Source organism: Uloborus diversus, chromosome 3 (genome assembly GCF_026930045.1).
Source record: "Uloborus diversus isolate 005 chromosome 3, Udiv.v.3.1, whole genome shotgun sequence".
Taxonomy (NCBI): Eukaryota; Metazoa; Arthropoda; class Arachnida; order Araneae; family Uloboridae; genus Uloborus; species Uloborus diversus.
Genome location: NC_072733.1, coordinates 110,987,921 through 111,005,427, shown reverse-complemented (window position 1 = coordinate 111,005,427; position 17,507 = coordinate 110,987,921). Strand labels below are relative to the sequence as shown.

The following is a 17,507-nucleotide window of genomic DNA, read 5'->3' as shown; positions in this document are numbered from 1 at the left end:
GGTTCAGGTAATGGCAAAATGAAAAAAAAAAAAAAATTGACCATGAGAATAACTGGGCCAACTGTCAATATCTGATTTTTTTGCTAAATAAGCACTGTAGGATGCTGGCACATATTCAAGATACTTTCAATCCAGGGCTCGTCTCCTAACTTGCATCTATGGATATACAGTGAAAAAAGTTTAACATGATATATGGTTAACACGCAATGATATATTAGTCCGGACAAAGTATTGTGTAATTTAATTCAATTTTTTAAACAAAAAAAAATTTAGTCCCTTCAGTTTCATGTTAATTTTTTTTACCGTATTTAAAAATAAAATTTTTCAAGTTAAAATTTTTTATGATGAAGCACAGCGATTCTCAACCAGTGGTCCGGCAGACCGGTACTGGTCAGCAGGAAAAAATCATGACCAGTCCTCAAACACTTTTTTTTCATTCATGTTTTTAAAAAAAATCCTGCTAAGTTTCCTTTCTTTATTTATTTATTCATTTATTTTTATTACTCTGCAACAATTTTTTTTAAAAACTTTGCTGTCAACACAATCTTTTACGGAGTTTTATCGTTCCCTGAGTCGGAAGTTTTTTTTTCTAAAATAAATCCATAAATGGAGGAAAAACCACAACCTCAAAAAAAAAAAGTGTCGTATGTTTTTAATATAGACTGCAAATATAAGTTTTTTTTACATATTTTTTAAAGAAATTTAAATGGTCTGCGAACTTTTTTCAACAGCTTTTGCCAGTCTGTCGGTCACAAAAGGTTGAGAAGCGCTAGTCTAAAACACTCAAATGCTTTTTATGTCACGGAAACGTGTAATGCATTAAACCTTCATTCATCCAGACAACTGATGCCTTCACTCATTTTTCTTTGAGTTTGTACATCGACTTAAAAAAAAAAAGACAAATACAGTTTAACCCCGATTTAACAATTGTCAAGGGACTGGAAAAAGATATTAAGTCAAGGATATCGTTAAATCGAGGAGCATAGACATTCAATGCAGTCAAGACAGACCAGTGAAATGTATCCTTAAATTCAGAAAATCATTAAATCAGGTATCGTTAAATCGAAGTTATACTGTAGATTTTTACCCTCTGACAAAAGCTCCGGCTTGCTCCCCCTAGATCTGGCAGTTCAAGTATTTCAGGTGTGTAGTCAAGAGGGCATGATGTTCTCCAACTCTTTAATTTCCCAAACCAGTGTTCATTGAACATACCACTGATTCATCTATAAGCATAATCCCCCACCTTTTTTTTTTCAGGACTACACCAATTAAATGCTGTAACAAAAATCAGAATATGATTTGTTGGAAATTTCATCAAAAGTTTTGTTTTGCACAAATATTAATTTCTTCTTTGATGCGTTAAACGTGAATAGTAAGGTATATTACTCAAAAAAATCAACTTTTTCTAAAAATGCTAGTCTGGTCTATTTTAATAAAAGCTAGAACAGGTAATGATACCCCCTTCCCCAATACGGTTGAACACGCAGTGCCCGATCAACCGAAAATGATGCTCAAGCTCTGGTAAAAAGTGGTGTCCCCATCCATGAGAAAATCCGTATATTTTCAAAGAAGCTGTTGTGTACTAGAAAAGCATTGGAGCATTCACACTAAATGGTAATCAAATTCAAAAAATGCCACTTTCATCCTACTTGTGCAATCTACACTATATGTTGTACACGTATCCTGGTACAAATTGAGAACTCATTGTTTTTTGCTATCTTGTATACATAAGTTAACAAAAGCTTAACATGTAAAATTAGTGCTAAGTAATATTCAGCTGGCAGTCCACTTTTCTATCAGTACCTTTGTAGAGATTTTTAAAGATATGTCCTTTTTTGTGTTTTTTGGCAAATTTAGAGAATATTCAGAAGAGATAACCATTTAAAATTAAAAAATTGAAATTAAAAGTACTATTCTGTAATACAGCTAGAACTATCATATTTTGTCAACATGGAATAAATGCAGCTGCTTTACTTTAAAGAAAGAACTTATTCAGTTGAAGTTTTGAAACTGGAAGTATATTGTAATATTTGATGAAACTCTCTTGTTCAGAAAAAAAGAAACAGAATATCCTGTTAATATGTACTAGGAATAGAATTTAAAAAGAATTAGTGTTGACATATGAAATTTCCATTTAGCTTGAAGCAAATAAAACTGAATTTTGTTCATTAAAACCAACACACTGAAAATACTATATCAAAAGAATCTTAAATGCAGATCTAAAGTTGCAAATTTTAGGTTGACAAAAATATCAACTGTAACAGCATATTAGAGCCAACAATCATGCATTAAATATGATAACGAAGCTTTCAATCATTGTTTCAAGCTAAATACAAAAATTTACCATTATTTCAACTTTAAATTCTACCCTACATATGCATCATTCGAGCGTAAAAATTTAAATTTATTTTCTATCCCCACGTTTAAGGACCGCTGTACGAATGAATTTCTAGCTTCAACATGCAATGTAAATGTGTTCCTCTAAAAAAACAGACAAAATAAAAGAATTGATTCCGCCAAACATTCAGTGGTTCAGGTTGTCAGTAGTTAAAAAAATTAAAATGATTTAGAATTTTAGACTAAAATGCACTTTTTCTATTTTGTTCTAATGCTCTCAATCTGCGCGGCAGCCAACAAAATGTAAATAAGAGTAGTTTCGCGGCCTATTTGTGCAAAAACAGTATTCGACCGGTCACGTGACGAATTCGCCCGGCGAAAAAGCGCGGTCGCTCTGGTCGCGACCGAAATGACCACGATCGGAGTTTTTAAACACGAGTGGGTTTCGTCCGGAGTCCCCGGAGAGAGTTTATAAACACTCTGGTCTCGATCGGTCGCTCGGTCGCGACCGGTCTCGAGTTTAGAAACGCGCCCTTAATCGCTCCAAGTACATGCGATTCGACTGCCAACAGCGATTGCAAATCTCGGCGATTGCGATTGTCTTTTTTGCGATTGGGTGTGTTTCACTTGAATCCGGCCCTTGGTCTCCCTATCTTAAGAAAGATATTAATGTATTGGAAAGGGTTCAAGGGCGGGATACAAGGCTAATTAGTGGACTTTCTCATTTAGACTACGATTCCAGGCTTAGAATGCTAAAAATGTACAGTCTTGAGCAAAGAAGAGTCCGAGGGGACATGATTCAGTTGTTTAAATTTATTAAAATCAAAGGTGTTACGGGGCTAAAGTTTAGCACTGAAAACAGGACAAGGGGGTCATTGTTATAAGCTATTTAAATCTCAAGCTAACATGGATATTAGGAAAAATTATTATTTTAGCAGGGTAGTGGAACCTTGGAACAGCCGGAGGAGGTGGTCAGAAGTAAGGGACTAGATAGTTTTAAGAGGGCCATTGATCTTCACTGGGGATTGTGAATTGACAAGGCCCAGCCTCCCCAGAACCCCCCAATTCCCAGAACCTGTTGCTGGTCGTCACTTTTGTATTTGTATTTATTTGGTTTCGGATCAACTGGATCAACATGCCCGAACACGCTGATAGGAACTGGCTATGTACTGAAGTGAAATGAAACTTTGACAAGCGCTGAAACCAAATGAAGTGAAAGGCTCTTGGACTAGTTAAATTCTCATTAACTGTTCGATCCGGTGATGGTGCTGCCATCTATCGGTATATAAAATAATGGAGGCAAGGCACTAGTATGCAGACCTCGACATAAATACAGTTGTAGTCAGTTGTGACTCTTGAATAGAATAGAAATGAAGTGAAATAATTTATGAACAAAAATCGGAACCACTGGTGTAATTTGGAAATCGGTCAATGCAGGAACGATCCTGACAGATAAACGGGAGGCAACCCTATATTGTGGCGCTAAATGATATCATTCTCAGACTTGGCGACAAGGATTCTTCCTGTACCTCGTGCGTGGTTTAAAAAATGGCTTGAAGAATGTCAATGTAGTAATGAGTAATGTGTTAATGTATTTATTATGATGAGATTTTTACAATTAAATATGCATGAAAGTAAGTGAAACATTTTCTTGGATGTGACTATATTAAGTTGTATCTTTTTGTTTTTTTGATTTTGAAAAAGAGCATGTTCCTTTATTTATGCTTACTGTCTGACCACGGATTGTATGGAATGACAAACACCGTTTTACAGCCGGAAATGGATAAATTTATTATTTTTTACCGATGTCAGCTTTTGCAGAAGCAGAGTCTCATTCAAATGAGCGGAATACGCGCATCAAATTTTTACTTTTCCCCCTTATTCACATAGATTCGTTGATCTGGACGTTTGAAAATTCCATGCAATCTGTGGTTGGACAGTACAACGGTCATGAAATTAAAAGCATGTATTAAGATTTATTATGGCTAGGCCTTAGTTTTTTTTTCTAGATTATCATTCTGTGCATCTGTACTTTCTATCCGGACAAAATTTATATTTATTTATGCCATAATTAGACGTCTTTCAGATATCTAATATAATATGGGAAATTGTTGTTAGACGTTAGCTTGCATAGGTGTGCATTAAATAAACGTTTCTCGTGTGCTTGAGATTTTTGCTTCCCCCCCCCCTTGAATAATCGAAACTATTAGGCTTCTTTTAATTTCCCGCCTAAATTAACGTACATTTCTTTTAGACGTCCTTAAGGATTCTTCCTGTAAGCGTGCATGTATTCACATCATTAAACGTTTATCCTTTGTGGAACATTTAGATGTTTCCTTTTCCTTGCATAATTAAAGCTACTGAGTTGCTTAATTATCCAAAATTAACAATCATTTTTCTCAGACGTGTTGACTTTTGTCAGAATTGTTCCCGTCAGCCTTTAGCGTGCGTAGATCTGCGTCAACTAGAAATCTGTTATCGTGAGTAAATTGTTTAATTTCCTTCATTTAGTAAAACCATTTTGATGTATAATTAATTTAATTACTGCCAGAAATAAATTTATTCCTGTAATCTATTCTTAAGGGCAGATTCCTCCTGTTAGCCATTAGCGTGCAAAGATGTGTTTCTAATGAACGCTATTGAAAATTGTACTGTAAAGCATTTTTGTTCCCTGAACAATTAGGAATATTTAGCAGCAAATTAAATTTTCTGCCAAAATTGACTTTCTTTCAGATATCAAATCTTAAGTAAGGTTCTTTCTGTCTCCTGTGTGGTTGAGCATCAAATGACTTCATTCTGACATTTATTTTCTTTTCCTGTTGCATAGTTGAAACTATTTAGGGCCATTCCTCCGTCACATGTGTGACAAAAATACGCTTAAATTTCATTAACATTTCGTCATATCTCTTAATATTTTAATGGAACTGGGGTAAGCAATTTTTTTAATCTTTAAATTTGATACAAAGATACTTCTGAAACAATTTTGTTATTTAAATTAAAATTTATTTACATGCGGGACATCTAAAGTCAACCTCGGGTAACTTGCTTGCAGATAAGCTAATATTTTTGCTCTATTAATACAGCAATGACGAAACAAATTGCAGATTTTGAAAGCTATGGTTCCAACGTAAAGGAAACATATCTCATAAGTTTAGAAATAATTATTTAAACCATTGAAAAAAAAAAATTGTCTATGCCTATTCCATTGGAAATGGTCATTTTGTCCCGCACGTGACAGTTTCTGTATTCATAAAAAAGAATTCATTTTTGAAGAAAGTTTTGGCTAAAGAAGTCACACATGCGTTTGTGATGTCTTAAGCAACAAAATTTTGTTCATTATCCTTTTAAATTACTGTTTTTTTATGAAATATACAAAGCATCACGTTCAGGAAAAAATTACCGTTTTCCGTGGAATAGCCCTTTAATTGTTCAATTTCCCTGCAAAATATTTCCTTCAAAAATTAACTCTGTAAAGGTTCTTCCTGTTAAGTCCCCTTCCCTTCAACCATCATATCTTTTCTTCTTGTTGAATATTCTCCCTATTAGCCTTCCCGGGTGTGCCAAAAATGAACATTTATTAATTTTCATATTCTTGGTGTCAGAAATCAGTATGCTGTTTAATTTACTGTCAAAATTCATGCATTTTAGGTATTATTCTTATCCAGCATTATAGATGTGTAACAAATAGGTGTTTTGATAAACTTTATCATGAGTAAAATACTTATTTCCTAATTCTTACATAATTGAAACTATTTAGCTGTTTAATTCATTACATAAAATTTTATGCCAGATTTTTAATCTCTACTGAACTTAAACTTTGTCTAGCAACAAATGAAAGATTTTTGTAGTTTGCTAAGAGCTAAATTATTTAAGCATGAAACACTATTCTATTAAATTAGTAGGGCACCTGGTACATTTGTCAATAGAACCTAAAGTATAAGTTCACCTTTCAGTGAGCAGTCATTGTTAAAGCAATGATTAAAATCTTTGAGATTGTGGGTTTTTCACTGGGCAGTCATCAGTTCCAAGTTCATCTGATGCACAAAATTCCTGCGGACATGTGTATAAAAATGCTTTATTTCAGTGTGCCCAAAGTTTAATTTTTCTTTTTGTATTATGAATACATTTTTCACTTATTGTATATTTTTCAGAAGGATTCCTCCATGTTAGTTTACCAAGGTGTCAATTGTTTGATCCTGAATAGCGAGAAGATGGATGATTTCATGGAAACCTAAAGCACGACACTAGTTGAATTTAGACTTTGCATGACAGCTACTTTATTAAAGTCTGCTGCAAAGTCTTAATTTTACTGGTAATAATGCTTTAACTGGACCTTTCAATGAGCAAGAACAACCATTAGAATCTTTGAAATGCTGGGTCTATGCTTTGCAGTCAGAAATCAGTATTAAGTTCATCTGATGCACAAACTTCCTGTGGGATAAGTATAAAAATAATTATTTCAATGTGCCCAAAGTTGAATGTTCAATTTGTATTGTGAATTATGAATACATTTTTTGCTTTTTGTATATTTTTCAGAAGGGTTCCTCCATGTTAGTTTACCAAGATCAGGGTGGCGACAGATCAGGGAAATCAGGGAGATCAGGGAAAAGTCAGGGAACTTTATTAATCAGGGAAAAGTCAGGGAAATATCAGGGAATTTTGAAAAAATAACAAAAAATCAGGGAAAATTGATTTTTTTGAAGAAAATTTTTTTTTTGCTTTACAAAATTAAGTACTCTTAATTCCCTACGCATTTTCCGCCAATTATCTGTTCAAAAGCTTGAAATTTCCTTTTACGCTTTCAATGCTACGTAAAATAAACAACTATACAGGCAAAGAGGAAGCCTTCAATTATGCCTTAGCTCCTTTGCCTTTATTCCATTGTCTCAAAGTAATTAGCGTACTATAATCACGATTTCAAGAAGAAATCTTTGGTTTTTGAATTAATACTATAAAAGCTTAAGAGTTATTACTTCGCGTTTTTAATGTAATTGCTAAAATTGAACTTTCAATTAAAAAAACTTTTTTTTTGCCGTTATACTATTTGTTGTCACCGCAGATTATAAAGGTTTTCTTTTCTTCAGACTTTAGTGATTCCTTAATTTTATAACCAAGTTGTATTCTTCTTTTATATATTTTGAAATTAATTAATTGCTTTTTTTTTCCTCTTTTTCCCTTGCATTTCAAAGTTGCTTGTTACAAAAGCAATGTAAGATTTTTTCTCATTACATACTGAAATCATTTGAAATAGAGTTAACTTGTGTACTTAAGAAAATATCTTTATTCTTTTATTGTTAAAATGCTGTATTCATTCATTAAAACCTATGTTCATGATTAGAGAAAAGCTCCCTATGAATGGTTGTCAAATGGTTTCATCTGTTTTGCATAAATATGTTAATTAGTTATGTAAGAATAACTACATTACTTCTATTCTTTCACTATTACTTGTTATTCTTGCAACAATTATTATATTGTTGAAAACTTAGAACTGAAAAGTAATTGAAATTATTTTGAACTATCATAAATACAAATGTTTTTAAAAGTAATTTTAATAGTTTCTTAAATTCTTATGCTAAGTGGTTTCTGGAAGTAAAGTTTTTTTTTTTTTTAATTTTCTATAATCTTTCCATTGTATAAAAATTTAATATACTGTTTTGTAGGTCATCCCCCCCCCCCCCCCAAAAAAAAAATTGTCTTGTTTTTTTTTTTAAACCTTTTTATTAAAAAAAGTAGCATCTTTTAAAAATATATCTTTAGTTCAACAACTTTACATAACTTAAAATGTTTAAAATACTGCATTTTATACAAACATACGATGGATTTCAAGTAAAGCAAAGAAAGAAAACCATTATCATTGGTAATGTAAATCAGGGAAATTTGGTGAACTTAATCAGGGAAATCAGGGAACTTTTTTTCACAGTTCCTGTCGCCACCCTGAAGATGGCAATTGTTTGATCCTGAATAGCGAGAAGATGAATGATTTCATGGAAACTTAAAGCACGACACTAGTTGAATTTAGACTTTGCATGACAGTTACTTTATTAAAGTTTGCTGCAAAGTCTTAATTTTGCTGGTAATAATGCTTTAACTGGACCTTTCAATGAGCAAGAACAACATTAGAATCTTTGAAATGCTGGGTCTATGCTTTGCAGTCAGAAATCAGTATTAAGTTCATCTGATGCACAAACTTCCTGTAGGATAAGTATAAAAATAATTATTTCAATGTGCCCAAAGTTGAATGTTCAATTTGTATTGTGAATTATGAATACATTTTTTGCTTTTTGTATATTTTTCAGAAGGGTTCCTCCATGTTAGTTTACCAGGATGGCAATTGTTTGATCCTGAATAGCGAGAAGATGCATGATTTCATGGAAACTTAAAGCACGACACTAGTTGAATTTAGACTTTGCATGACAGTTACTTCATTAAAGTCTGCTGCAAAGTCCTAATTTTGCTGGTAATAATGCTTTAACTGGACCTTTCAATGAGTAAGAACAACCAATAGAATCTTTGAAATGGTGGGTCTATGCTTTGCAGCCAGAAATCAATTTTAAGTTCATCTGATGCACAAACTTCCTGTGAATATAAGTATAAAAGTAATTATTTCAATGTGGCCCAAAGTTGAATCAATTTGTGTTGTGAATTATGAATACATTTTTTGTTTATTAATATATCTATTTTTCAGAAGGGTTCCATGTTAGTTTACCAAGATGTTAATTGTTTGATCCTGAATAAAGAGAAGATGGATGAGGTTATAGAAACTTAAAGCACACTAGTTGAATTTAGAACTTGCACAACAGTTACTTTATTAAAGTCTGCTGTGAAGTACTAATTTTTCTGGCAATAATGCTTTAAAACCGACTGGTTAAAATTCAAGTGCATTCAACATCAGTCATATAGTGTAGTCTAAATATATGATTCTTGTGTCTGATGTAATAAAAAGCATTTACAGAATTAATATAAAGGGATGTTGTCACTTAATTTATGACTAAAACTCTCTTTATAAATGCTAACATTTTTTAGGCTAATTTTCTTGAGATAAAAAGTTTAATTTGAACATTTTTACTTGGTCACAGATATATTTTATTTCTGGTACAATTATTTTGCTTAGAATTGTAACACAGCCGGCTTAAAAAAAATCTGTGTATTATTCTATTTTAAAACAAATTCTTGCTGTTATCATACCAAGAATGAATATGCTTCTCTAAGTTATTCCTGTAGTTAGCTCGGTTCTCTTAAGTTTTTCCTGGTGCAAAAGTTTCATAAATGTCAAAAGAAAAACATTTACAAAACTTCTTTGACATGCTGGCATTAAAACTTGGAGATCACTATCTGTAATTTTATGGTGTAAGAAATTAGGGGTATGAGGAAAGTAGAAATTAAGCAAAGTATTCTAGTGAGGGGAATCAAAAGAAAATGAGCATTAAATCAACCTTGCATTTTAAGTAAAAGGTATCAGCAAAACTTAAGTGTATAATAGTAGTGGTACATATGCTTTATGTTATTGATATGTTTCAAAAATCCTGTCAAAGCAATGACATATATAGTTTTTTTCAATTATGTATTTAAATATTAAATTTTAAAGCTATAGTTAAAAGAGAAAATGATTGTCTTTCTTTGGGTCAAATATATTTTTCTTGTACTTTAATTTATTGTTTTCTACAAAAGCACTATATTAGTAGTTAATGGTAAAAATAATATAGTAGTTTGGTAACAAGTTTAGCATGATAGTCATTAGGCATGTATTTTCCGTGGGGATTTTAAAAAGATCATCCTTTCATTTAACAGAGGAGTAATTTTAAGCTATATTCATATTTCAATGTCAAGAACATTTGAGCAAGAGCATTAAAAATATTCGCACCATGTTGAATAAGTGCTGAAAAGCATGTGGAGACATTCCTCAATTTATCATACCATCCAATTTTTAAGAATGTTTTATTCTGGATTTGGTTATATGCTGTAATTGTGTTTTTCAGTGTTAGCATTTAAACAACACACATTACAATTATAAGTGGGTAATTTTGCTTCTAAATTAAAATAAAACCACAGCATTATATTTTGCATATGCTTCACACTTAGCAGGTTTTACTTTATTATACAATCAATGTAATTGACGTTCGATTTTAACAAATTTACTGTAGTACATTCGTCCCTCGTATAACACGGTACTTGCACAACACGGTTTCGATATTGCACAGTACGAAACTTCAATTTAGTGCTTCATGGTTTTGATATAACACGAAAGTTATCTTTGATAAAGAAGACATTTCTTTTTTGTTTAATACATGCTGTTAATGTGTGATAACTCTAATGAGGTTTTACTTTGTTTTTCATGAAACTTGGTTTCGATATAACACGATAGACATGCTTTGATTTACATTATTTCTAAGTCTCGTATAACACGGTTTCGATACAACACGATACATATTGACATGATTTTTACTATGTACATGATTAATTAGTGTAAAAAATATGTTAATAAGTTTAAAAAAGTCTCGTATAACACGATTTCGATACTACACGGAACGAATACGAGAGACGCCTGTATATTTACAAGAAAATTATTCAGCTTTATGTATTAAATTTTTATTACGAATTGTTATTTAACTTTATGTTTCACATAGAGTTTTATTAAGAGTTTGTCAAATTTTAATCTATTCAGAATTCTATCATGTATCATATGAAACACATTACTTGGAAAATTCTTTTCTATATTAAACAAGTGTTATCGTTTTTTTTTTCTCCTTAATCCGTTTGCTGTATGAACATTTTTCTGTATTAAACGTTTTTTTTTTTTTTTAATTACTAAAAAGTCATAGTTTTGATTTTTTTTTTTTTTTTAAATGAAGGCTGTTTTGAGTGTACAAGCACCTGACAGGCTCGTCGTTTCAAAAAAAAAAAAAAAAACCAAGGGAACGATGCGGAAAATACTCCGTTTCTATTTCAGGAGAAAATCAAGAGTAGGGAATTTTTAAACGGGGAGGGGGGGGGGGTGCACCCCTAGTCACGTTAATTTAATGTCTGTTAATCATGGAGTAGAAGAGGATAGGAATTTTTTTAGTTTGTCAGTTTGAACATACATTTGCCCTTTGTATACTTATATGCACATATTATATAAATTGGGCTAAGTAAATAACTTAATGAAGTAGTAACTTGCTCCTTGCCTTTTCGCTGCAATAAATTAATAAGTAATAGTTTAACGTAACAAATCGGTGGGTAGCCTTAAGTCCAGGTAGGTTTGCGTTTTCTTTGAAGTGGAAGGGGGGGAAAAATTCTAACATATTCTCTATTAGGGGGCAGCACAATCAGAAATATTTTTCTGCGGTCCTTCATTTCGAAATTTGACATGGAGGGAGGGGGGTTTGCACTCAATGGGAATTGACTTGGGGAAAACAACGAAAAACACGCCCGCTATCCACTTATAACTAATAAAAAGCATTATTTTTCCAAAGCAAGGGGGACTTCGACCTTCCTCCCTATCGTCTACATGGAGGAGGGGGGACAAGTGGGGGCTCAAGCCCCACCTTGGAAATTAGAACTTCCTTGCTTTTAGTACTTTTTTTTCTAGCAAGAAAGTAAAAACATTTCTCCAGCCATTAATGAATAAATTATTAAAAATGTCAAATTTTAATAACTCTAATCTGTACTGAAATCGGTTTCTATGCGGAAAGTATCTTACTAAACCATGGAAAAAATATCCGACCCCCTCCCCCCTTAAAATTTTGCTTATGCGCGCCCATGCCCGGAACCCCCTAAGTGACGACGGACTTACTTATGGCTCATTAGCAATCTTCGTGTTTTCATAAGCACTCAAGGATTCTTGAGACTCAATGAAGGTGCTCCCCCCCCTCCCAAAGCCCAATATCTAAGGTTGTGCTTCTGTTTTTGGGCGTCCACTGATGTCCTGTGAATTTCTTCATTTGCAAGGAAGTACTACTTTTGCTATTTACTCACGTTCTTAATAAGTCATACATATCATTTTATTACCAATCTCTGAACTCTCAATATTTATTGCCACAGTATCCAATTATTTATTAATGCTTTTTCCAAAGCTTATGCATAACGGCATGGGGTTGGAAAAGCGATATACAGTTCATTTTGACACAAAAGTTAATATTGTTACTCTTGAAAGTTGCATATGCTGCATGTATGTTACAAAAAAAGAAAAGAGAGAAAATATTAAAATTTTTAATGAACCATTTCTAATGAAAAATGTTACAACTATCATTTCGCAGAAAAAGTTTGCAAAATTACTGCATCTAGGGGTTCCCTCCTCCCCTTAAGAGCAAGGGTGCACCCCCTCCAAAATAAGACCCCATAACAGGGAAAATACCACTGGAAATACCCCCCCCCCCCATAACAATTTCGATGGTGCAGTGCGCCATGACCTCCCCAAGGTGGGTACCCCTCTGCATCTATGTGTTTCGTAGTTGTCCCCTCCCCCCAATCGGGAGCAGCACCCAGGATACCCCTTAAAATTTCAATGGTACGGTTCGTGCCACGATCCCCCTTGAGTGGGCACTCAAGGGGGTCAATTAATATGTTATCAAAATTAAGGTAGTTAGTACAACGAGGGGGCCTCCGTAGCTCTGTGGTAGAAGCTTCGTCTTCCATGCCGAAGATCGTAGGTTCGATTCCCGCCTGTGCCTTGAGTGTTATTTCCTTCTCTAGTGTTGTAAATCTTTCCTGTGTGTGTGTCCGGAGGCAAGGCGCTTGGCACGCAGTCCTCTATTTATGTGAAGCTCTCTAGCTTCTAAATAAATAGATAAATAAAGTGCGACGAGTGGGACTTCAGAGCAGACAGCATGATTGAAATTTTTAGGGAGAGGAGGGTTTGCTAAAAGTTGTCTTTGTCGTTTTTAGGGGATCTCATTTTGGGGGAATCGCAGTCTCGCAGTATAAATCTCGCAAGTTCGTATTCTAAGCTCCAAAAGAAGGGGAAAAAGTGACTTTTCGCGCCTTTACTTACGAGCGAAATCTCGACTGCCGCGAAGTAGGTGAGATTGTGCGATTTTTGTGATACAATTATGGGAGTTTGTTTTTCTGAAAGGTATTGGATCGAGGAAAACGAATTTGGATGATGCCAATTTTGGAAATGGTTCAAGAAGGGGGAGGGGGGGGGGGGTAAAACTGCCCCGGGGGGGGGCAAGTGGTTTTCTATTCAATTTGTGATACAATTGCGGGAGTAAGTTTTCTGACAGGTATTTATTGGCAGGAGGATAACAAATAAGGAATTAGGATTTTGCCGGCGCCGAAAATGGTGAAGGGGGCAAGGGGGGTCGTAACTGTACAGGGGGAGTGGTTTTCCGTTCCATTTTCGTGCCGCAAAAACGGGAGTTAGTTTTCCGCTTGCCAATACATTTACGTTTATTTACGTTTTCAGAAAAACTAATTTGAATGTTGCGAACACCGAACATGGTGCAGAGGGGGGGGGGGGGGGTGCAAATGGTTTTTAGTGGAATTTTTTTGATAAAATTACGGGAGTTGGTTTTTCTGAAAGGTATTGGCACGAGGAAAACGAATTAGGATATTGCCAACCCTGAAAATGGTGCAGGGAAAAGGGGGGGGGGGTGTCATATAATTGCACTGAGGGGCAAGTGGTTTTCCGTTCAATTTTTGTGACACTAAAACGGGAGTTTTGCAAAAACATTTTGCAGGGAAGAAGGGGTGGGGGGGGGGGGCAAAGTGGTTTTCGGCGAAATTTTCGTAATAAAACTACGGGAGTTGGTTTTTCTAAAAGGAATGGTATTGGTACGAAGAAAACGAATTAGGATGGGGCCAACCCCAAAAATGGTGCAGGGGGGTAGAGAGGGGGGGGGGGGGGGAGAGTTATAACTGCAAACATAAAATAGGTATATATGCAACATTTCTCGCTTTACAACAAATTTTCAATGCTTAAAAGACTTAAACCCACTTTCACAACATTATAATACACAAATATCCGAATTAAATTGCAGACACGTGTTTTGGAGACATTAAGAGCTCCTTTTTCAATGCAAAAGATGTCAGTTTATGAATAAAAATGCATTCTCGGCTAAGGTTGTTTATTTCCCTGGATTTCATTTTCTTTTAACCAAATCCATCACTTAGGAAATACGTTGGGCGGGGGGGGGGGATCGGGGACTTCCATTTTCAAGAAATAATGCATTTGAAAAAATTAAGGAGCGATGAATTTTCTACTCCCCTTTATTGGTTTTGACCGCTTGACGGCCTGCACAAATGCGTCCAGGGCAAATTATATAAAAAGCGTTCATAATTTTTATTTGTCTTTTGTACATTATCCCACTTAAAATTTAGTTGTTTCACAAAAGTACTATTTGTTTCTGAAAATTGTATGAATTTGAAGTTTACACAGAATATACAATCCCCCTTTTTTTTTGCGTTTAAGGGGGGGGGGGGGGCGGTGACATCACAAATTACCGCCCCGTCTGTCACCCATGCTAGGTACACCACTGACGAATGTAATTTTTTTTCTGACTTCTTTTGCTGTAAAATCCTCCTCCCCCTTTTTTCCCCTAAATTTTTTATTTGTTACCTACTGTCATTATTCAATTTCAATTGAATTTAATTTGTAAGAATTTTTTTTTCTTTATTGAAATTTGATATTGATTAACTAATTACAAAAAAGTACAAAGCCTGGTAATTTCTGGGAAATTGTTTCCAAAATTTGATTTTCCATTTCGTCCCGATTGCTCCTTTTTTCATTTCTTCTTCAATTTAGAATCTTTCCTTTGGGTTGAACGTTTAAAGTTCTTTATCAGCTGAAGTGAAACGATGATTAAAAAATATTACTCCCTTTATGAATATTTTTCAATATACATTTACAGAAGCAGAGTATTTATTCATTTTAAACTGCTCTTATAACCAAGATTGCTGTTTTGACTTTTTAATCTTGAAGATAAAGATGAAATTATGTAATCATAGTTACAAGTTGCTTGTTTTGAAAAGGAAATCTAAAAAAGTACTGTTTTGAAGATATCTTAAGATTGGGTCTTGGAAAACAATACCTAGAAAAAATGGATAAATAAATAAGGAATAATGAAGAAATAAAACTTTTTATTTAAGCATATGCTTATTAAATTATAATTTTAAAGAAAAAGAGAAAAAAACTGGAATATGTCTTTGATACTGAGATTGTTGCTATAATTACAAGTTACAACTGAGCGGGGGGAAAGGTTGGTTTTTACATTACCAATCCTAATATGGAAGATTGTATGCTCTGTTATGACTACTCTCATCCCCAAAAGCTCAATTAGCCCAACAAACCTTTTACATGTTGCAGGGGTGCCCCTCCCCCCAAATATCGCAAAGACTCCCCCCTACAAAAGCAAGAGCCCCCCCCCCCCCCAATAAACAAATACCCCTCAAAACACCACCACCATCCCCTAAAAATTTCAATAGCGCAGTCAGCGCCATAACCTAGCCCCCCCCCCCCCTGCATTTTAGTGTTTTATATTCAATTTGAATTACCAGATTTTTTCATCAAGACTTTTGGATGCAGCTAAACCTTTCGCATTCGACACGAGACACGACAACAACATAATATACAATCCCCGATTACGGACTATTAATATTTCTTCGTCTGCATTTATGACAGTTAGGATTTTTTTTTTTTTTTTTTTGATATCATGATTTTTTCTAAAGTTATTATTATTATCATTATTTGGATTATAGTTTCTCGGGAAAAATATATTTCATACAAGACGTTCTTACTATTATAGATGGTTTTATATTATAAATCAACAAAATGTACGGTTATTTTTTTTTCTCATATATGTATTGGCTTTTTTCCCCTCTTCAATTTTTGTTTTAGACACTGTAATACTGAAATACTCGTATGCATAAAATATGACTTACCTTTAGCCCTCGGCTCATTTTTCCTTTGTGTACTATTTTGTAAAATTTTCGGTGAATTTATTTTTATGAATTCTGGATTTGCTTCTAGAAAATCTAAAATTATTTCGATGTGATTCTTTGCAACGTAAAACGTATTCTTTGAAGTATGAGCCATTAGCGTGCCAATCGTCAAAATTCGCGCCTTATCTTGCACGGATGGAGCAAAACAAAAAGTATCTGCGCCTAAAGACCATTGGTTGGAAGAAATCACGTGCCTCCTCCCCTCCCCCCGCGCCGCCAAAACCGGCGAAAAACTCTTCCTCCCCCATCGCGGCTGGAACTTGGACTCGTCGCCACATCGTGATAAGAATTTTTTTATCTCAGAATTCCACTTTGCGAGATTTCTCGTCACGTGATCGGCTCTGACGTAACGTTTCGAACTCGAAGGTAGAAAATGCTTGGAATGACCTCCCAGTTTATTTTCTTAAACTAATTAGCATTTAATGATGTTTACCATTCTTGAAAATACCAAATACATGAAAAAAGTGCACTTAAAATCGGAAAGAACATACTCCTTCAGGTAGTGTTTCCAAAAAGAAAAAATAAACTGCAACTGTATTGCTTATGGTATCGCACTTTTTTTTTTTGGCATCAAGTTCGTCATGTTGATAAGAACTCGCCTTGAAATAAATGAAGTCGCCAATATGGTAACCATGGACCCAGGATCGTTCCTGCATTGACCGACGTGTATCAAATTTATGTGTGTACACGTGCGAATTTGAAAATAACTAGAAGTGATCTTTAATGGAACTTTTCATGTAATTTTATATCCTCGGCGTAAGTATTACGAAAGGTTGTCATTGAGATTGAGCTTTATGTTTGTTTCTTTCTTGAAGTTAAAGTATCAGTTGGTTCGAAATCATTGTTCCAACTCCTAACTGAATGTCAATAACATATAAACAGTCCATAGAAATTAAAAGAAAACACACTTGTTTCAATTTTTTAGCTTTTGTTTGAGCGTTTGAAACGTAACCTTATAATCTAACTGACCGTAATTTCTTCCTCCACAAGTTTCTCTGCAGTCAAGGCCGTTTTCAGAAATTTTTTTCGGGAGGGGTCCGGATTCACACATTGCCCTAACACACACACACATATATATATATATATATATATATATATATATATATATATGCATATAGACACACATACACGCATAAAAATATTCAACATAGAAAATGATTTCTTGTCTCGATTTTTAATGATTCCAGTGTTGGACTGTTGTTATTTTTATTTTTATTTCCTATTATTTTTTTATTCACCTTGTAATGGTAAGG

The 17,507-nt window shown here is 34.1% G+C and overlaps 1 protein-coding gene across 2 annotated transcripts in view; it reads left to right on the top strand.

Annotated features, from left to right (window-relative positions):
* Window positions 1–16,903: 16,903 nt before the first annotated feature.
* The window catches only part of LOC129218136 (uncharacterized), a 159,560-nt gene continuing 158,956 nt past the window's right edge, over window positions 16,904–17,507 (top strand). For both annotated transcript variants that reach the window (XM_054852346.1, XM_054852345.1), the window contains exon 1: window positions 16,904–17,010. The gene's annotated coding sequence lies outside the window, so the exon portion shown is untranslated. The remainder of the gene's footprint in view (window positions 17,011–17,507) is intronic.